Source organism: Thalassophryne amazonica, chromosome 1 (genome assembly GCF_902500255.1).
Source record: "Thalassophryne amazonica chromosome 1, fThaAma1.1, whole genome shotgun sequence".
Classification (NCBI taxonomy): domain Eukaryota; kingdom Metazoa; phylum Chordata; class Actinopteri; order Batrachoidiformes; family Batrachoididae; genus Thalassophryne; species Thalassophryne amazonica.
The window spans coordinates 91,384,013-91,401,788 of NC_047103.1; positions in this window are offsets into that span (position 1 = coordinate 91,384,013).

The following is a 17,776-nucleotide window of genomic DNA, read 5'->3' on the forward strand; positions in this document are numbered from 1 at the left end:
TGGGAGATATGTACACCCAGGAACTTTGTGCTGCTCACCCGCTCCACTTCAGCACCATTGATGGTTAGTGGAGCATGCTGAGCGGGCTCTCTCCTGAAGTCCACAACAATCTCCTTCGTCTTCTCCACATTCAGGTGGAGATTGTTGTCCGTGCACCACGTGGCCAGGCGGCTCACCTCACTCCTGTAGCTTGTCTCATCATTGTTGTTGATGAGACCCACCACAGTCGTGTCGTCTGCGAACTTGATGAATAGGTTGGAACTGGATGTAGGTGTGCAGTCGTGGGTCAGCAGAGTGAAGAGGAGGGGGCTCAGCACACATCCTTGGGGGGGCTCCTGTGTTCAGCGTGATGGTGTTGGAGGTGTTGCTGCCGACCCGAACTGCCTGTGGTCTCCCCGTCAGAAAGTCCAGCAGCCAGTTGCACAGGGGGGTGTTGAGCCCCAGCTGGACTAGTTTGTGGATGAGCTGCTGGGGGATGATTGTATTGAATGCTGAGCTGAAGTCGATGAACAGCATTCTGACGTGTGAGTCCTTGGTCTCCAGGTGAGTGAGGGCTGAGTGGAGGGCAGTGGAGATAGCATCGTCGGTCGAGCGGTTTGACCGATATGCAAACTGGTCCAGTCCAGTGCGGGGGGAGGACAGATTTGATGTGATCCATGACTAGCCACTCGAAGCACTTCATAATGATGAGAGTGAGTGCGACCGGGCGGTAGTCATTGTAGCAGGGGACTTTCCCCCCTTGACGAGCGCTCTGTCCACCCGGTAGTATGTCAGCCACGCTAGCTGGATAGCATGGTCTGGGACGCTGTCGTTGAGCCATGTTTCCACAAAAACAAAGACACAGCACTCACGCACAATCTTGGAAGATGTCCGGAGTAAGCGAATATGGTCCAGTTTATTGTCCAGCAAGCGTACGTTGGCCAGGGTGATGGAAGGGATAGCCGGCCGGTAAGATCTGGTGGCTAACTTAGCCCGGATACCTCCGCGTTTGCCCCTTTTCTGCTTCCTCAGGTTCCGTCCATGGCGCCTCCACTGTGGGCTGGATGCAGGAGTGGGGGTCGGGGATTGAACAGGTCTCCAGAGTAAACCATCCTCACATAACTTTTCCACGTCTGCTGTAGTTAGGTCCATGATTCTGGCAGTATTTCTGCAGATGTCAAGCAGAAACTCCCGGGAATAAGTGCGCCTTGAGATGTGAGAGAGCAACGAGTACGATGATGAACAGACACACGCTGTTTGTAAACACAAAAAAACATGAAAACACCATTGTGTTGGGAGCGAGAGGAGCCGCTGTGTGTGCACGTGCCGCCATGTAAACTAGTTGTGGAGTAATAGAAACCCACTGTTCACCAGACATAGAGGCCATGTCTGTCCAGTGCCGACTATTCTACCTGCCACGGGAGCTAATGGTAGCCATTGTGAGTGCTGTTTACATACCCCCAGTGTTGACATCAGCACGGTACTTGGCCTGCTTCAGATTATGGTGTCTAAACAACAGAGGGCTCATCCAGATGGTGTGCACATTATTGCTGGAGACTTTAAGCATGCCTCAAGACTGTTCTCCCCAAATTCCACCAGCACGTCAAGTGTGCAACAAGGGGAGAAAACACACTTGATCATGTTTATTCTAACATAAAGCATGCCTACAGAGTGACTCCCCTCCCCCACCTCAGACAATCAGACCACCTCTCGCTGCTCCTCTTTCCAGCTTACACCCCCCTCAAGAAGCAAACAAAACCAACCACCCAGACCATCAAAGCCTGGCCTGAAAATGCCCTCGCCCAGCTGCAGGACTGCTTTGCCTGCACAGAGTGGAGCATTTTCGCAGCTCAGGACTTGGGCACACAGACTGAGTCTGTCCTCTTCTACATCAGGTGCTGTGTAGAAAACCTCACAGAAAACAGACACATCTGGGTTGTTCCAAACAGGAAGCCCTGTATGACAAAGTCCAGACCCTGATCAGAGCTCATAACTTGGCCTTTAGGATGGGAGACAAAGCTCTCTACAGCACCGCCAGAGCTGACATGAGGAAGGGCATCAAACAGGCTAAAAAGAAAATAGAGGGATACCTGATGGACAGTAACCCATGTCAACTACAAAGGCTACCCCCTGCAACATCCTCCAGCACTAGCACCACACTGGCAGAGGAGCTAAACAGCTTCTTTGCCCGGTTCAAGATCACCACCACACACTTGCAGTCATTGCCTCCCCCTGGTTCCAGCACCTCACCTTTCTCTCTCCAGGAGCAGGAGGTGAGAAAAGCATAAGAGCAGTGAACCCCAGGAAAGCTGCTGGCCCTGACGGTATCCCGGGAGTGGTGATTAAAGCATGTGCAGACCATCTAGCAGGGATCCTCACCAAACTCTTCAACCTCTCCCTGATACATGCCACCGTTTCCACATGTCTGAATGCCTCCACCATCATCCCCATCCCCCAAAACCTGCCATAGACAGCCTGAATGATTACAGACCCATCGCCCTGATGCCTGTAATCATGAAGACCAACCACCCAGAGTCTGTGAGACTCAGTCCCCACCACTTCTCGATACTCACACTCAGCACTGGTTTCCCTCAAGGCTAATGTGCACAGGTAGAGCATTCCAAATTTTGGGAGCTGCAACAGAAAATGCTCGGTCCCCTCTGAGCATTTGTTTGGGCCTCACTACCTCAAGAAGCAGCCGATCAGCTGACTGGAGCCACCGTGCAGGGGCATAGGGATGAAGAAGCTCAGAGAGGTAGGGCGGGGCAAAGCCATTTATAGATTTAAAAACAAATAAAAAATCTTAAAATGAACCCTAAAGTGCACAGGCAGCCAGGTGAGGGAGACTAGGATAGGTGTAATGTTCTCCCTCTTTCATACTCCAGTTAACAGATGAGTAGCAGCATTCTGAACCAAAGGGGGGTGTGCAAGGGAGGACTGGCTAACTCCAAAATAAAGTGCATTACAGTGATCCAGTCGAGAGGTAATGAAGGCATGGATTACTGTTTCAAAGTGTTGATGTGCAAGAAAAGGCTTCACCTTAGCAAGCTGCCTGAGGTGAAAAAAAATTTACCTAACTACTGCACTAATTTGGCGATAAAATTTAAAATAGCTGTCCATCTGAAAACCCAAATTAGTAACAGTACTCTTTGCATAAGCTGCCAATGGACCCAAATCAACAGGGGAGGGTACACAGTAGTCACTTTGGCCAAACACCATCACCTCTGTTTTCTTATCATTAAAATTTAGGAAGTTTAGGGCCAAAGACAAATGAACTCATCATGGACTTCAAGAAAAACAGACAGGACCACCCTCCTTTCCCCCTTCATAAATGGAGAATGGGTGGCAAGTGCCACCACCTTCAGGTTTCTGGGCACCCACATCTTCGCAGACCACTCCTGGACCTCCAACATCAGGGCTCTGGTTAAGAAGGCTCAGCAGTGGCTTCTCTTCCTGCGTGTCTTCAGGAAGAATAACCTGGACCTGAAGCTGCTTCTGGCCTTGAATTACTTTTCTGTGGAGAGCACATTGACATACTATCTGGGTGCGTGGTACACAGGCTCCACAGCTGAAGACAGGAAGACAGTACAGAGGGATACAAACACTGCCCAAAAGATCAGTGGGTGCCCTCTGCCCAGCCTGGAAACCATCACCACATCCTGCTGCCTGAGGAGAAGTAAAGCCATCACAGGAGACCCCACATACCCTGCTCAGCCCATTTGACCTGTTGCCCTCTGGGAGACGCTACAGGTCAACAAAGTCCCACACCAGCAAGCTGACAAACAGCTTCATCTCCTAGGCCATATGTACTGCAAACACCCATGGACACACACATTCACCCACAGACTTAAGCATGGTTTACACATAGACGGTTTTGTCAGCGGGTAGTACGTAGACCGAAGTTCGCGGTAGTTCCAGCTGTTTTCGCGGTGGAAAGGGGCAGAGCATTTCGCCTGCGTTTTGACTGCTGTACTAGCCACAAATACGCGGATAAAACGCCGCTAAATCCACCGAATAAAGCGACGTTTTGACGCCGTAGCATCCGGCACACGTCAGGCAACGGGGGTTAATACCCAGTTCTATCCTTTACAATCGCAGGTTAAGATGCGCGTGAGAATGGCGGTGTTCTGCTGCCGCAGATAATGCCCTGTGTACCGCTGGCTTTATCCAGGCAAATCCTGCTTTACTCCAGGAGCTAACTATATATATATATATATATATATATATATATATATATATATATATATATATATATATAGTACGTATTTCATATTTAAACATTTTTGTGGTGTACAAGATGTCTTGTAGCTCTGCAGGAGCATCCCCAATTTCAAATTTGTAGCACACTCCTGTCTACACATAAGGTGACAGAGCACATGTCAGAGCATGAATCAAGTATGAAGTCAAAGGAATTGCCTGTAGACCTCAGAGAGATGATTGCCTTGAGGCACAAATCTGGGGAAGGGTACAGAAACATTTCTGTTGCTTTGAAGGTCCCAATGAGCACAGTGACCTCCATCATCCATAAATTGAAGAAGGTTGGATCCATTATGGATCCAGACGGAAGGTTGGATCCATTACGGTTCTCATGAAAATTCAGTAAGGTATATCTTATATATTATATTCCAATTCTAAGGTGGAACTATGCCAGTATACAAAGGTATATCTATACTCAACAAAAATATAAACGCAACACTTTTGGTTTTGCTCCCATTTTGTATGAGATGAACTCAAAGATCTAAAACTTTTTCCACATACACAATATCACCATTTCCCTCAAATATTGTTCACAAACCAGTCGAAATCTGTGATAATGAGCACTTCTCCTTTGCTGAGATAATCCATCCCACCTCACAGGTGTGCCATATCAGGATGCTGATTAGACACCATGATTAGTGCACAGGTGTGCCTTAGACTGCCCACAATAAAAGGCCACTCTGAAGGTGCAGTTTTGTTTTATTGGGGAGGGGGATACCAGTCAGTATCTGGTGTGACCACCATTGCCTCCATGCAGTGCAACACATCTCCTTCGCATCATCCGTGAAGAGAACACCTCTCCAATGTGCCGAACGCCAGCGAATGTGAGCATTGCCACTCAAGTCGTTTACGACGACGAAATGGAGTCAGGTCGAGACCCCGATGAGGACGACGAGCATGCAGATGAGCTTCCCTGAACGGTTTCTGACAGTTTGTGCAAAATTCTTTGGTTATGCAAAGCGATTGTTCCAGCAGCTGTCCGAGGGCTGGTCTCAGAACGATCTTGGAGGTGAACATGCTGGATGTGGAGGTCCTGGGCTGGTGTGGTTACACGTGGTCTGCGTTGTGTGAGGCTGGTTGGATGTACTGCCAAATTCTCTGAAACGCCTTTGGAGACGGCTTATGGTAGAGAAATGAACATTCAATACACGAGCAACAGCTCTGGTTTGACATTCCTGCTGTCAGCATGCCAATTGCACGCTCCCTCAAATCTTGCAACATCTGTGGCATTGTGCTGTGTGATAAAACGGCACCTTTCAGAGTGGCCCTTTATTGTGGGCAGTCTAAGGCACACCTGTGCACTAATCATGGTGTCTAATCAGCATCTGATATGGCACACCTGTGAGGTGGGATGGATTATCTCAGCAAAGGAGAAGTGCTCACTATCACAGATTTAGACTGGTTTGTGAACAATATTTGAGAGAAATGGTGATATTGTGTATGTGGAAAAAGTTTTAGATCTTTGAGTTCATCTCATACAAAATGGGAGCAAAACCAAAAGTGTTGCGTTTATATTTTTGTTGAGTATAAATATCTAAAAAGGAAGAGTAAAATAGGAGAGTAGAAAAGAGTAGAGTAGAGCCACTTAGGTGCCTGGTCTTGAGAACCAGGGATGGTAGGTTAAAAAACTTTTTTATCCCATGGGAACTCACCCAAGCAGCTCAAGAAAATGTATGTACAAAGCGTGCATACACACAAAAATGTGGTGTACATCCGTCTTCACGTCAATGTTCAGATGTATCAAAAGTGAAATGACCATGGAAATATGCTGTGCATCATGCAAAAATCCTGACTAGTATACACGTTTCTAAAGCTATTGTTTCACTGGCGACACTTAGAAGTGATGCTGGGAACTGTTAATAGTGTGAAAACAAGAGGTCATCAGAGTGATGAGCACATCAGTGACACACTGATGAGCAATTAGCAATTTTATGTCCACCCATGTGTTTACAAATATGGGTGGACAAAAAAGCATGCCCAAAATGATACGTAAAATGGCTGCGTTAGCGATGTTAGAGGACCTTATAAATGGTGCAATCTCAGGTGAGCATGTATTCAGGGAACACGAGGATTTACTTGCAAATGATAATAATTGGCTCATAAGATGATTTTGTTTACCAAGGCCACTGTTACAGGAGTGCAGAACTGTGGCCAATACAGTGAGGAGCCAGGGGTTGTCTGTGCCCACACAGGTGCTGACCATACTGGGCTTTCTGGCAACCTGGGCATTCCAGCGAGAGCAGTCAGGACTGTGCCAGTGAACCTTGAGCCGAGCCATGCCAGGTGTGTGGAATGCAATCATCCGAATGTCATCTAGGTACATCACATTCCAACATTACAGCGCAATTTGCAGCGAGAGCCGATGTAGGTGCCATCACATGATTTGTTTTTGCTACTAGGAAACATTCATTCTACAACATCCATTCTATCAATTTTCATATCAAATGTGAAGAGCAAACACATAACTAACATCGTGGCTGGGTGGCCTGGTTCAATGCATGACTCCATTCATCATGATTAACAGCGTGGTTGGGGCAGCCCAGTCTCATGCTTTTATTTCTTGCTCCTGTCACGAGATGAGTGACATTTCCATGAAGCGTTTTTTATTTTTTACTATTCTAACCCTAACCCCTTCTCCTAACCCTAACCATAACGCAACTGTCTCCCTTCACCCCGCATTTCATGTCCCCGTCAGGCACGTGCGTGATGAGTACATAGTTTATTTGCACAATTGTTCTGAATGAAAACCACCGCAGGCACATTTGGGCATGTGCACTTTCAAATATGTTTTTCTTATTATTATTTCTTGATCGTGAAACTAGAAATTCTTAACAGGCCCCTGATTGTCTCCCTGTGTAGAGTATTTGTCAATAAACGTGTGAAATGTTGTGAATGTCACAAACTGTCAGCCGTGGTGCCCCTCACATTTTTTACTTCAGTGTGTGTGCGCTGTCCTGACCCCACAGCATTGTGGCCTCACACACACATGCTCCTTATTAGTTCTCTTTCTTGTCTCTTTTTTGGCGACCCGTCAAAACTGAGCGATTGGTAGAGAAGGGCCTTAGTCAGGGAGGTGACCAAGAACCAAATGGTCACTCAGTCATAGCTCTAGCATTCCTCTGTGGAGAGAGGAGAACTTTCCAGAAGGACAACCATCTCTGCAGCAATCCACCAATCAGGCCTGTATGGCAGAGTGGGCAGATGGAAGCCACTCCTGAGTAAAAGGCTCATGGCTGCCCACATGGAGTTTGTCAAAAGGCACCTGAAGTAATCTTAGACCATCAAATCAAATCAATTTTATTTATATAGCGCCAAATCACAACAAACAGTTGCCCCAAGGCGCTTTATATTGTAAGGCAAAGCCATACAATAATTACGGAAAAACCCCAACGGTCAAAACGACCCCCTGTGAGCAAGCACGTGGCGACAGTGGGAAGGAAAAACTCCCTTTTAACAGGAAGAAACCTCCAGCAGAACCAGGCTCAGGGAGGGGCAGTCTTCTGCTGGGACTGGTTGGGGCTGAGGGAGAGAACCAGGAAAAAGACATGCTGTGGAGGGGAGCAGAGATCAGTCACTAATGATTAAATGCAGAGTGGTGCATACAGAGCAAAAAGAGAAAAAAAAAACACTCAGTGCATCATGGGAACCCCCCAGCAGTCTAAGTCTATAGCAGCATAACTAAGGGATGGTTCAGGGTCACCTGATCCAGCCCTAACTATAAGCTTTAGCAAAAAGGAAAGTTTTAAGCCTAATCTTAAAAGGAGAGAGGGTATCTGTCTCCCTGATCCGAATTGGGAGCTGGTTCCAGAGGAGAGGAGCCTGAAAGCTGAAGGCTCTGCCTCCCATTCTACTCTTACAAACCCTAGGAACTACAAGTAAACCTTCAGTCTGAGAGCGAAGTGCTCTATTGGGGTGATATGGTACTATGAGGTCCCTAAGATAAGATGGGACCTGATTATTCAAAACCTTATAAGTAAGAAGAAGAATTTTAAATTCTATTCTAGAATTAACAGGAAGCCAATGAAGAGATGCCAATATGGGTGAGATATGCTCTCTCCTTCTAGTCCCTGTCAGTACTCTAGCTGCAGCATTTTGAATTAACTGAAGGCTTTTCAGGGAACTTTTAGGACAACCTGATAATAATGAATTACAATAGTCCAGCCTAGAGGAAATAAATGCATGAATTAGTTTTTCAGCATCACTCTGAGACAAGATCTTTCTAATTTTAGAGATATTGATCCTGATCAAAAATGACTCCAAGATTTCTCACAGTATTACTAGAGGTCAGGGTAATGCCATCCAGAGTAAGGATCTGGTTAGACACCATGTTTCTAAGATTTGTGGGGCCAAGTACAATAACTTCAGTTTTATCTGAGTTTAAAAGCAGGAAATTAGAGGTCATCCATGTCTTTATGTCTGTAAGACATTCCTGCAGTTTACCTAATTGGTGTGTGTCCTCTGGCTTCATGGATAGATAAAGCTGGGTATCATCTGCATAACAATGAAAATTTAAGCAATGCTGTCTAATAATACTGCCTAAGGGAAGCATGTATAAAGTGAATAAAATTGGTCCTAGCACAGAACCTTGTGGAACTCCATAATTAACCTTAGTCTGTGAAGAAGATTCCCCATTTACATGAACAAATTGTAATCTATTAGATAAATATGATTCAAACCACTGCAGCGCAGTGCCTTTAATACCTATGGCATGTTCTAATCTCTGTAATAAAATTTTATGGTCAACAGTATCAAAAGCAGCACTGAGGTCTAACAGAACAAGCACAGAGATGAGTCCACTGTCTGAGGCCATAAGAAGATCATTTGTAACCTTCACTAATGCTGTTTCTGTACTATGATGAATTGTAAACCCTGACTGAAACTCTTCAAATAGACCATTCCTCTGCAGATGATCAGTTAGCTGTTTTACAACTACCCTTTCAAGAATTTTTGAGAGAAAAGGAAGGTTGGAGCTTGGCCTATAATTAGCTAAGATAGCTGGGTCAAGTGATGGCTTTTTAAGTAATGGTTTAATTACTGCCACCTTAAAAGCCTGTGGTACATAGCCAACTAACAAAGATAGATTGATCATATTTAAGATCGAAGCATTAATTAATGGTAGGGCTTCCTTGAGCAGCCTGGTAGGAATGGGGTCTAATAGACATGTTGATGACCATGAGAAACAAAATTCTCTGGTCTGATGAGATGAAGATTGAACTCTTTGACATGAATGCCAGGTGTCATGTTTGGACCAGGCACCATCCCTACAGTGAAGTACCATATCTGTGCTGCTGCATTTGGTCATTATCTGTATTTAATCTGGTCAGCTCAGGTTGTCTGTACACTGTGTTCTCACAGACAAAAAAGGTCTCTCCACACCTCCCCACCGTCTTGTCTTAACAGGAATCATGGACACGGGTGTTCCTGCACATTGTTGTGAGATTCTGGTCGGGACGAGCTGACAGTCGTGTCCGAACAGGTAAAAATCTCCTATCTGCTCTTACATCAGCCTGCACGCTGTCCTACCAAACATCCACATCTCCACATTCCAGGACAAGTTCAGGCATTCCACTGGCATTGAACCAAAGTGTGCCAGTGCAATTCAACCTCACACAGATGTGCTACACTGCAACTTTCAACACAGTCAGTGAAAATGTTTGAGGAAATTTGGTTTTGAGCACTGAGAAATGAAAGCCATGAAATTCTTACACTGTAGCACAGTTTTCAGGTGGAGCTCTGGGAATATGAGAAAATTCAATGCTATATTAAAAATGTTGCTATAGCTGTTATGCACTAATGTCATCAAACCACACCCTGAGACAGCATATACCTTTTCCACTTTTTTTAATGTGACAACATTATTCCAAAATGGATGAAATTCATTTTTCCCCAAAATTCAACACAGAAAACCCCATAATGACAATGTGAAAAACATTTTTACGAGATTTTTAAAAGTTTATTAAAAGCACACACACAAACAACAACAAAGAAATCACATGTACATAAGTATTCACAGCCTTTGCCATGAAGCTCAAAATTGAGCTCAGGTGCATCCTGTTTCCACTGATCATCCTTGAGATGTTTCTACAGCTTAATTGGAGTCCACCCGGGGTAAATTCAGTTAATTGGACATGATGTGGAAAGACACACACCTGTCTACATATAAGGTCCCACAGTTGACAGTGCATGCCAGAGCACAAACCAAGCATGAAGTCAAAGGAATTGTCTGTAGACCTCTGAGACAGGATTGTCTCGAGGCACAAATCTGGGGAAGAGTACAGAAACATTTCTGCTGCTTTGAAGGTCCCAATTAGCACAGTGGTCTCCATCAGCTGTAAATGGAAGAAGTTGGATCCACAGGACTCTACGAGGTCTGTCCATAAAGTATAGGTCCTTTTATTTTTTTTCAAAACTATATGGATTTCATTCATATGTTTTTACGTCAGACATGCTTGAACCCTCGTGCGCATGCGTGAGTTTTTCCACGCCTGTCGGTGACGTCATTCGCCTGTGAGCACTCCTTGTGGGAGGAGTCATCCAGCCCCTCGTCGGAATTCCTTTGTCTGAGAAGTTGCTGAGAGACTGGCGCTTTGTTTGATCAAAATTTTTTCTAAACCTGTTAGACACATCGAAGTGGACACGGTTCGAAAAATTAAGCTGGTTTTCAGTGAAAATTTTAACGGCTGATGAGAGATTTTGAGGTGATACTGTCACTTTAAGGACTTCCCACGGTGCGAGACGTCGCGCAGCGCTCCCAGGCGCCGTCATCAGCCTGTTTCAAGCTGAAAACCTCCACATTTCAGGCTCTATTGATCCAGGATGTCATGAGAGAACAGAGACTTTTCAGAAGAAGTCGGTTTCAGCATTTTATCCGGATATTCCACTGTTAAAGGAGATTTTTTTAATGAAAGACGTGCGGCGGCACAGGAAAAACACCTCCGTGTTGATAACCATTTGTAAAATCCAGGCGGCTTTTGATGGCTTTCAGTGGAGTGAGTATATGAGAAATTGTTTAACAGCTGGACATGTTCCAGCTTGTCCTTAAGGCTTCCAACGGAGGTGTTTTTCCTGTGGCGGAGCGTCGCGGCGGCTGCGAGCCGACGCTGCAATCCGCCGCACGTCTTTCATTAAAAAAATCTCCTTTAACAGTGGAATATCCGGATAAAATGCTGAAACCGACTTCTTCTGAAACTTCTCTGTTCTCTCACGACGTCCTGGATCAATAGAGCCTGAAATGTGGAGGTTTTCAGCTTGAAACAGGCTGATGATGGCGCCTGAGAGCGCTGCGCGACGTCTCGCACCGTGGGAAGTCCTTAAAGCGACAGTATCACCTCAAAATCTCTCATCAGCCGTTAAATTTTCACTGAAAACCAGCTTAATTTTTCGAACCATGTCCACTTCGATGTGTCTCACAGGTTTAGAAAAAATTTTGATCAAACAAAGCGCCAGTCTCTCAGCAACTTCTCAGACAAAGGAATTCCGACGAGGGGCTGGACGACTCCTCCCACAGGAGTGCTCACAGGCGAATGACGTCACCGACAGGCGTGGAAAAACTCACGCATGCGCACGAGGGTTCAAGCATGTCTGACGTTAAAACATATGAATGAAATCCATATAGTTTTTAAAAAAAAAATTAAAAGGACCTATACTTTATGGACAGACCTCGTACCTAGAGCGGGCTGTCCGTCTCAACTGAGCGGTCGGGGGAAAAGGCCTTACTCATGGAGATGACCAAGAATCTGATGGTCACTCGGTCAGAGCTCCAGCATTCCTCAGTGGATTAAAGAAAACCTTCCAGAAGGACAACCATCTCTGCAGCAATCTGGCCTGTATGGTAGAGTGGCCAGACAGCAGCCACTCCTTAGTAAAAGGCACATGGCAGCCCGTCTGATGTTTGCCAAAAGGCTCCTGAAGGACTCTCAGACCATGAGAAACAAAATTCTCTGGTCTGATGATTGAACTGTTTGGAGTGAAGGCCAGGCGTTATGTTTGGAGGAAACCAGGCACCATCCCTACAGTGAAGCAGCGTATCTGTGCTGCTGCATTTGGTCATAATCTGTATTTAATCTGCTCCAGTCAGCTCAGGTTGTCTGTACAGCATGTTCTCACAGACAAAATAAGGACTTTGGCTGATTTCTCTCCACACCTCCCCACTATCTTGTCTTAACAGGAATCATGGACATGGGTGTTCCTACACATTGTTGTGTGATTCTGGGTGGGACGTGCTGACAGTCGTGTCCAAACAGGTGAAAATCACCCATTTGCTCTTACATCAGCCTGCATGCCTTCCCACCAAGCATCCACATCTCCACATTCTAGGACAAGTTCAGGCATTCCTCTGGCACTGAGCCAGAGTTTGGCCAGACAATAAGCCAGCGTATTGAGAACAACCCTCAACCTTTGGAATGTCTTCTCTTCAGTGACGAGGCGCACTTCCATTTGAGTGGCCATGTGAATAAGCAAAACATGTTTTGGGCCAGGGAATACAACCCCTGGCAATAATTATGGAATCACCGGCCTTGGAGGATGTTCATTCAGTTGTTTAATTTTGTAGAAAAAAAGCAGATCACAGACATGACACAAAACTAAAGTCATTTCAAATGGCAACTTTCTGGCTTTAAGAAACACTATAAGAAATCAGGAAAAATAATTGTGGCAGTCAGTAATGGTTACTTTTTTAGACCAAGATCTGCTCGTTAGTCTGCATCTAAAAAGGAGTGATCACACCTTGGAGAGCTGTTGCACCAAGTGGACTGACATGAATCATGGCTCCAACACAAGAGATGTCAACTGAAACAAAGGAGAGGATTATCAAACTCTTAAAAGAGGGTAAATGTTGTGTGGGCCGCCAGAAGAGGAGGTACTGCTGGCCCACCACCAGTGGGCGCCCTGCCTGAAGTGCGGGCTTTAGGCACGAGAGGGCGCTGCCGCCACGGACACAGCCGGGGGTGACAGCTGTCACTCATTATCTCTTGACAGCTGTCACCCATCTACTCTACATCATCTCACTCCATAAAGACCAGACGTCATCTCCACCTCGTTGCCGAGATATCGTACTTCTTTGGAGGTAATATCCTCAGCCGTTTGTGTTTTGCAATATATCTGTATATTGTGAGTGTTTGCAGGAGTACCGGTTCCTCTTTCTGTGGAAGCTGAGTGAGTGCAGGACGGCACTCTTTTCCCCTGAGGAATCACTGCGGTACTCTACAGAATATTGAGTGAGAGGTGGAGGTGGCATTCCCACCATTGTTGTTACGGGGTGTACACACACCCACACTTGACTGTCTTTGTTCTTCGCCAGCAGTACCAGATCCGACAGTCGGGGACGGTGATCACCTGGGAATTCGGGACTTGGCGGCTCCAGTATTCACCAGGTTCGGTGGCGGCGGAAATCGTGTGGTTCCGGCTCTTCTCAGGACAGACGTCTTCTATCCTCGAGCCTGCCCACACGTCACCTTTGTGGATTGACTGTAATCATATTCTGAGATTGTCTGTATGTTCGTTGTGCACCTTCACAACATTAAATTGTTATTTTTTGGCTCATCTATTGACCGTTCGTTTGCGCCCCCTGTTGTGGGTCCGTGTCACTACACTTTCACAACAGTAAATCATCACGCAATGTTGCAAAAGATGTTGGTTGTTCACAGTCAGCTGTGTCTAAACTCTGGACCAAATACAAACAACATGGGAAGGTTGTTAAAGGCAAACATACTGGTAGACCAAGGAAGACATCAAAGCGTCAAGACAAAAAATTTAAAGCAATATGTCTCAAAAATCAAAAATGCACAACAAAACAAATGAGGAACGAATGGGAGGAAACTGGAGTCAACGTCTGTAACCGAACTGTAAGAAACCGCCTAAAGGAAATGGGATTTACATACAGAAAAGCTAAATGAAAGCCATCACCTAAACAGAAAAAAACAAGGTTACAATGGGCTAAGGAAAAGCAATCGTGGACTGTGGATGACTGGATGAAAGTCATATTCAGTGATGAATCTCAAATCTGCATTGGGCAAGGTGATGATGCTGCAACTTTTGTGTGGTGCCGTTCCAATGAGATTTATAAAGATGACTGCCTGAAGAGAACATGTAAATTTCCACAGTCATTGATGATATGGGGCTGCATGTCAGGTAAAGGCACTGGGGAGATGGCTGTCATTACATCATCAATAAATGCACAAGTTTACATTGATATTTTGGATACTTTTCTTATCCCATCAATTGAAAGGATGTTTGGGGATGATTAAATCATTTTTCAAGATGATAATGCATCTTGCCATAGAGCAAAAACTGTGAAAACATTCCTTGCAAAAATACACATAGGGTCAATGTCATGGCCTGCAAATAGTCTGGATCTTAATCCAATTGAAAATCTTTGGTGGAAGTTGAAGAAAATGGTCCATGACAAGGCTCCAACCTGCAAAGCTGATCTGGCAACAGCAATCAGAGAACGTTGGAGCCAGATTGATGAAGAGTACTGTTTGTTACTCATTAAGTCCATGCCTCAGAGACTGCAAGCTGTTATAAAAGCCAGAGGTGGTGCAACAAAATACTAGTGATGTGTTGGAGCGTTCTTTTGTTTTTCATGATTCCATAATTTTTTCCTCAGATTTGAGTGATTCCGTATTTTTTTCCCTCTGCTTGGTCTAAAAAAGTAACCGTTACTGACTGCCACAATTTTTTTTCTTGATTTCTTATAGTGTTTCTTAAAGCCAGAAAGTTGCCATTTGAAATGACTTTAGTTTTGTGTCATGTCTGTGATCTGCTTTTTTTCTACAAAATTAAACAACTGAATGAACATCCTCCGAGGCCGGTGATTCCATAATTTTTGCCAGGGGTTGTACAGGTACCTGATTTCCGCAGGAGAGTCATCAAGCCCAGAAGACACACAAATACCATGCAGGCCATGCAAAAACACCTCACAAAGCACCCATGACTGCCCAACAGGCACACAAAGAGGGCAACAGCAGATCATCCAGTGTAACATGAGCAGAGTGATGCGTGTTTGGATGTGAACTCAGAAAAAAAAAGAGCAATATTATTTCAATATCACAGCCAAGGGATGCTGAATGATTGGGGCTGTGTGCCATGATTTTTATGAATGAAGTTCATTTAATAAAATACTGCTATAAAGTGCTAAATGAGTTCCTTGTCAGCTGATGTCCATGGAGTTTGCCAGAAACATTTGGGCGTGTTCAAATCTGAGCGGAGATCAGGTGGAGAGATTTGTCTTATACTTCTGAAAGCTGCGGTCTCAGTTCAGCACAGCAGAAATGCAGCTTGACCATCACTGAAAGCATGTCACGTCAGACAAGTAATCTGCACGCTGATTACCGTTAAGGTGACAACCTGTAGCATGAATTCAATAAAACTTGTCACCATGGAAGACAAAGTGAGCTAAATATTAAATGCCTAAAATGCCTCGCATGGAAAGTTTTAATATATACAGCCCAGTCTCACGTTTTTTTTTTAATGCTCCCATCACAAAATTAGTCAAAAGAAGAAAAAAGTGAGTTTTCTGAAGAGTACAACAGTCATATGACTTTTTTAGGTCCCTGCTGTTTTTTTTAAAAAAAAAACACAGTTTTTATTTTCATGGCTGTCAATTGTTTTCCAGCCGTAGAAAGTCCAGTGAAAGCTGTTATTTATTCAGTGATGTAATTTTTCTGCAAATTTAGCTGACACCGTCTGTGAATGATGGGGAAAAGCATACGCACACATGCGCACACCCACACAAGATAAGTCCAAACTGACAACCATAAAAAATAGCCATTTAATATTTAGCTCATTTGGTACTTTTTTAGTTGCTTTATACAGTTACTTTATGCAGTTACTTCATTAGCAGCTTTATGCAGTTACTTTATTAGAAGCTGCTGAAAACTTACAACTAATAAGTAATGTAACTTGGTTTCTCTTAAGATTGAGCAATCTTAAAAATAACCAAGTTAGATTCTGAGTTACTTTATTAATTACATTCAGCAGCTGCTGACAAGTTGTCCACAGCTGCTAATGAAGTAACTGTATAAAGTAACTGTAAAATATAACTGTATAAAGTAACTAATGAAGTAACTTTTCAAAGTTACTTTGGCAACATTGCTTAAAATCTATCATATGTGTCTAAAAAGCGGCAGATATCTGTGGAAATGTGACATAATTTGTTGTGTACAAACTTCATGTGAGACAACAATGCACAAGGGCTGCTGAAGCAGTTATACAGAAAGGTGTTTTCGCATCACCTCTGCATATCGGGCATGTTTTAAGCCACATGACAGACTCACAACTGCTGCCGTCCTGTGTAAAGGGGGCCTAAAACCTATAACACAGAACAGAGTTACCACAAATGATAACAGGGTATGGTGGATTATGTCCACAGTGTCCACTACATATTTTCCTCCAGAATTCACCACAAATGAGAAACAACAAATGTCATCAAGGAGGTGGGCGAATAATCCAGCCCCAACATCTCTGTTTCAGGGTGTCTGAGGCACTGTAGTGCAAGGGCGGATCGAGGGGCAGAGAAATCCTAAGATTCCCCCAAGTAGGGCCAAGTAGGAGGTCATCCTCAATGATGAGGCCATGCAGGCCCCAATGGGTCTGTCCAGATCCAGGTGAGGCAGCTTAAGGGGGTCCACCGAAACGTACCTTAACGACAATATCAACCACAAAGTGTTTGCTCCTGTCTTCAAGCTATGGAACAGGCCATCATAGCAAGGTTGCAGTGGTCCCCTGTGTGCGATTTGAAGAATAAACATGTATTCTGTTGACTGCAGACATGAGGGAGTGTCGGAGGACGGAAGGTCATGGTGTGAAGTAGGGATGGGTGTGAAATGCCTAACCTTATCCTGAAGCACAGTCCATTTATGGGCAGCCAACCAGGGGCTGGTGGTGTCAGGAATGAAATCACAAGTGACAAAGTTTATTCGGCACACAAAATATTCAAATAGAAAAAAATGAACAATTCCACAAAGCATAAACAAAACTAGTGAGTCAGAAAGGGTGTGGGCTGAAGCAAAGCTTATTAGCGCCCACCCCTGCTAGTACAGGTCCATCAATTCTAATCAGTCATATTTACATAAATACAAATTCACTACTACATGTCAACACACAGACATACACATCAATATACTATTCACTTATAATTATATTTATATAGTACCAGATCACAAGAAAGTCAAATCAAGGCACTTTATGCAAGTAAGGACTAACCTTACCAACCAACCCCCAGAGCAAGCACTAGGCAACTGTGGTGAGGAAAAACTCCCTATAAGGAAGAAACCTCAAGCAGACCAGGCTCTTGGGGGTGACCCTCTGCTTGGGCTGTGCCATATATACCTATATAATACATATATATACTTTAATCAATCAATCAATCAATCAATTTTTTTATATAGCGCCAAATCACAACAAACAGTTGCCCCAAGGCGCTTTATATTGTAAGGCAAGGCCATACAATAATTATGTAAAACCCCAACGGTCAAAATGACCCCCTGTGAGCAAGCACTTGGCTACAGTGGGAAGGAAAAACTCCCTTTTAACAGGAAGA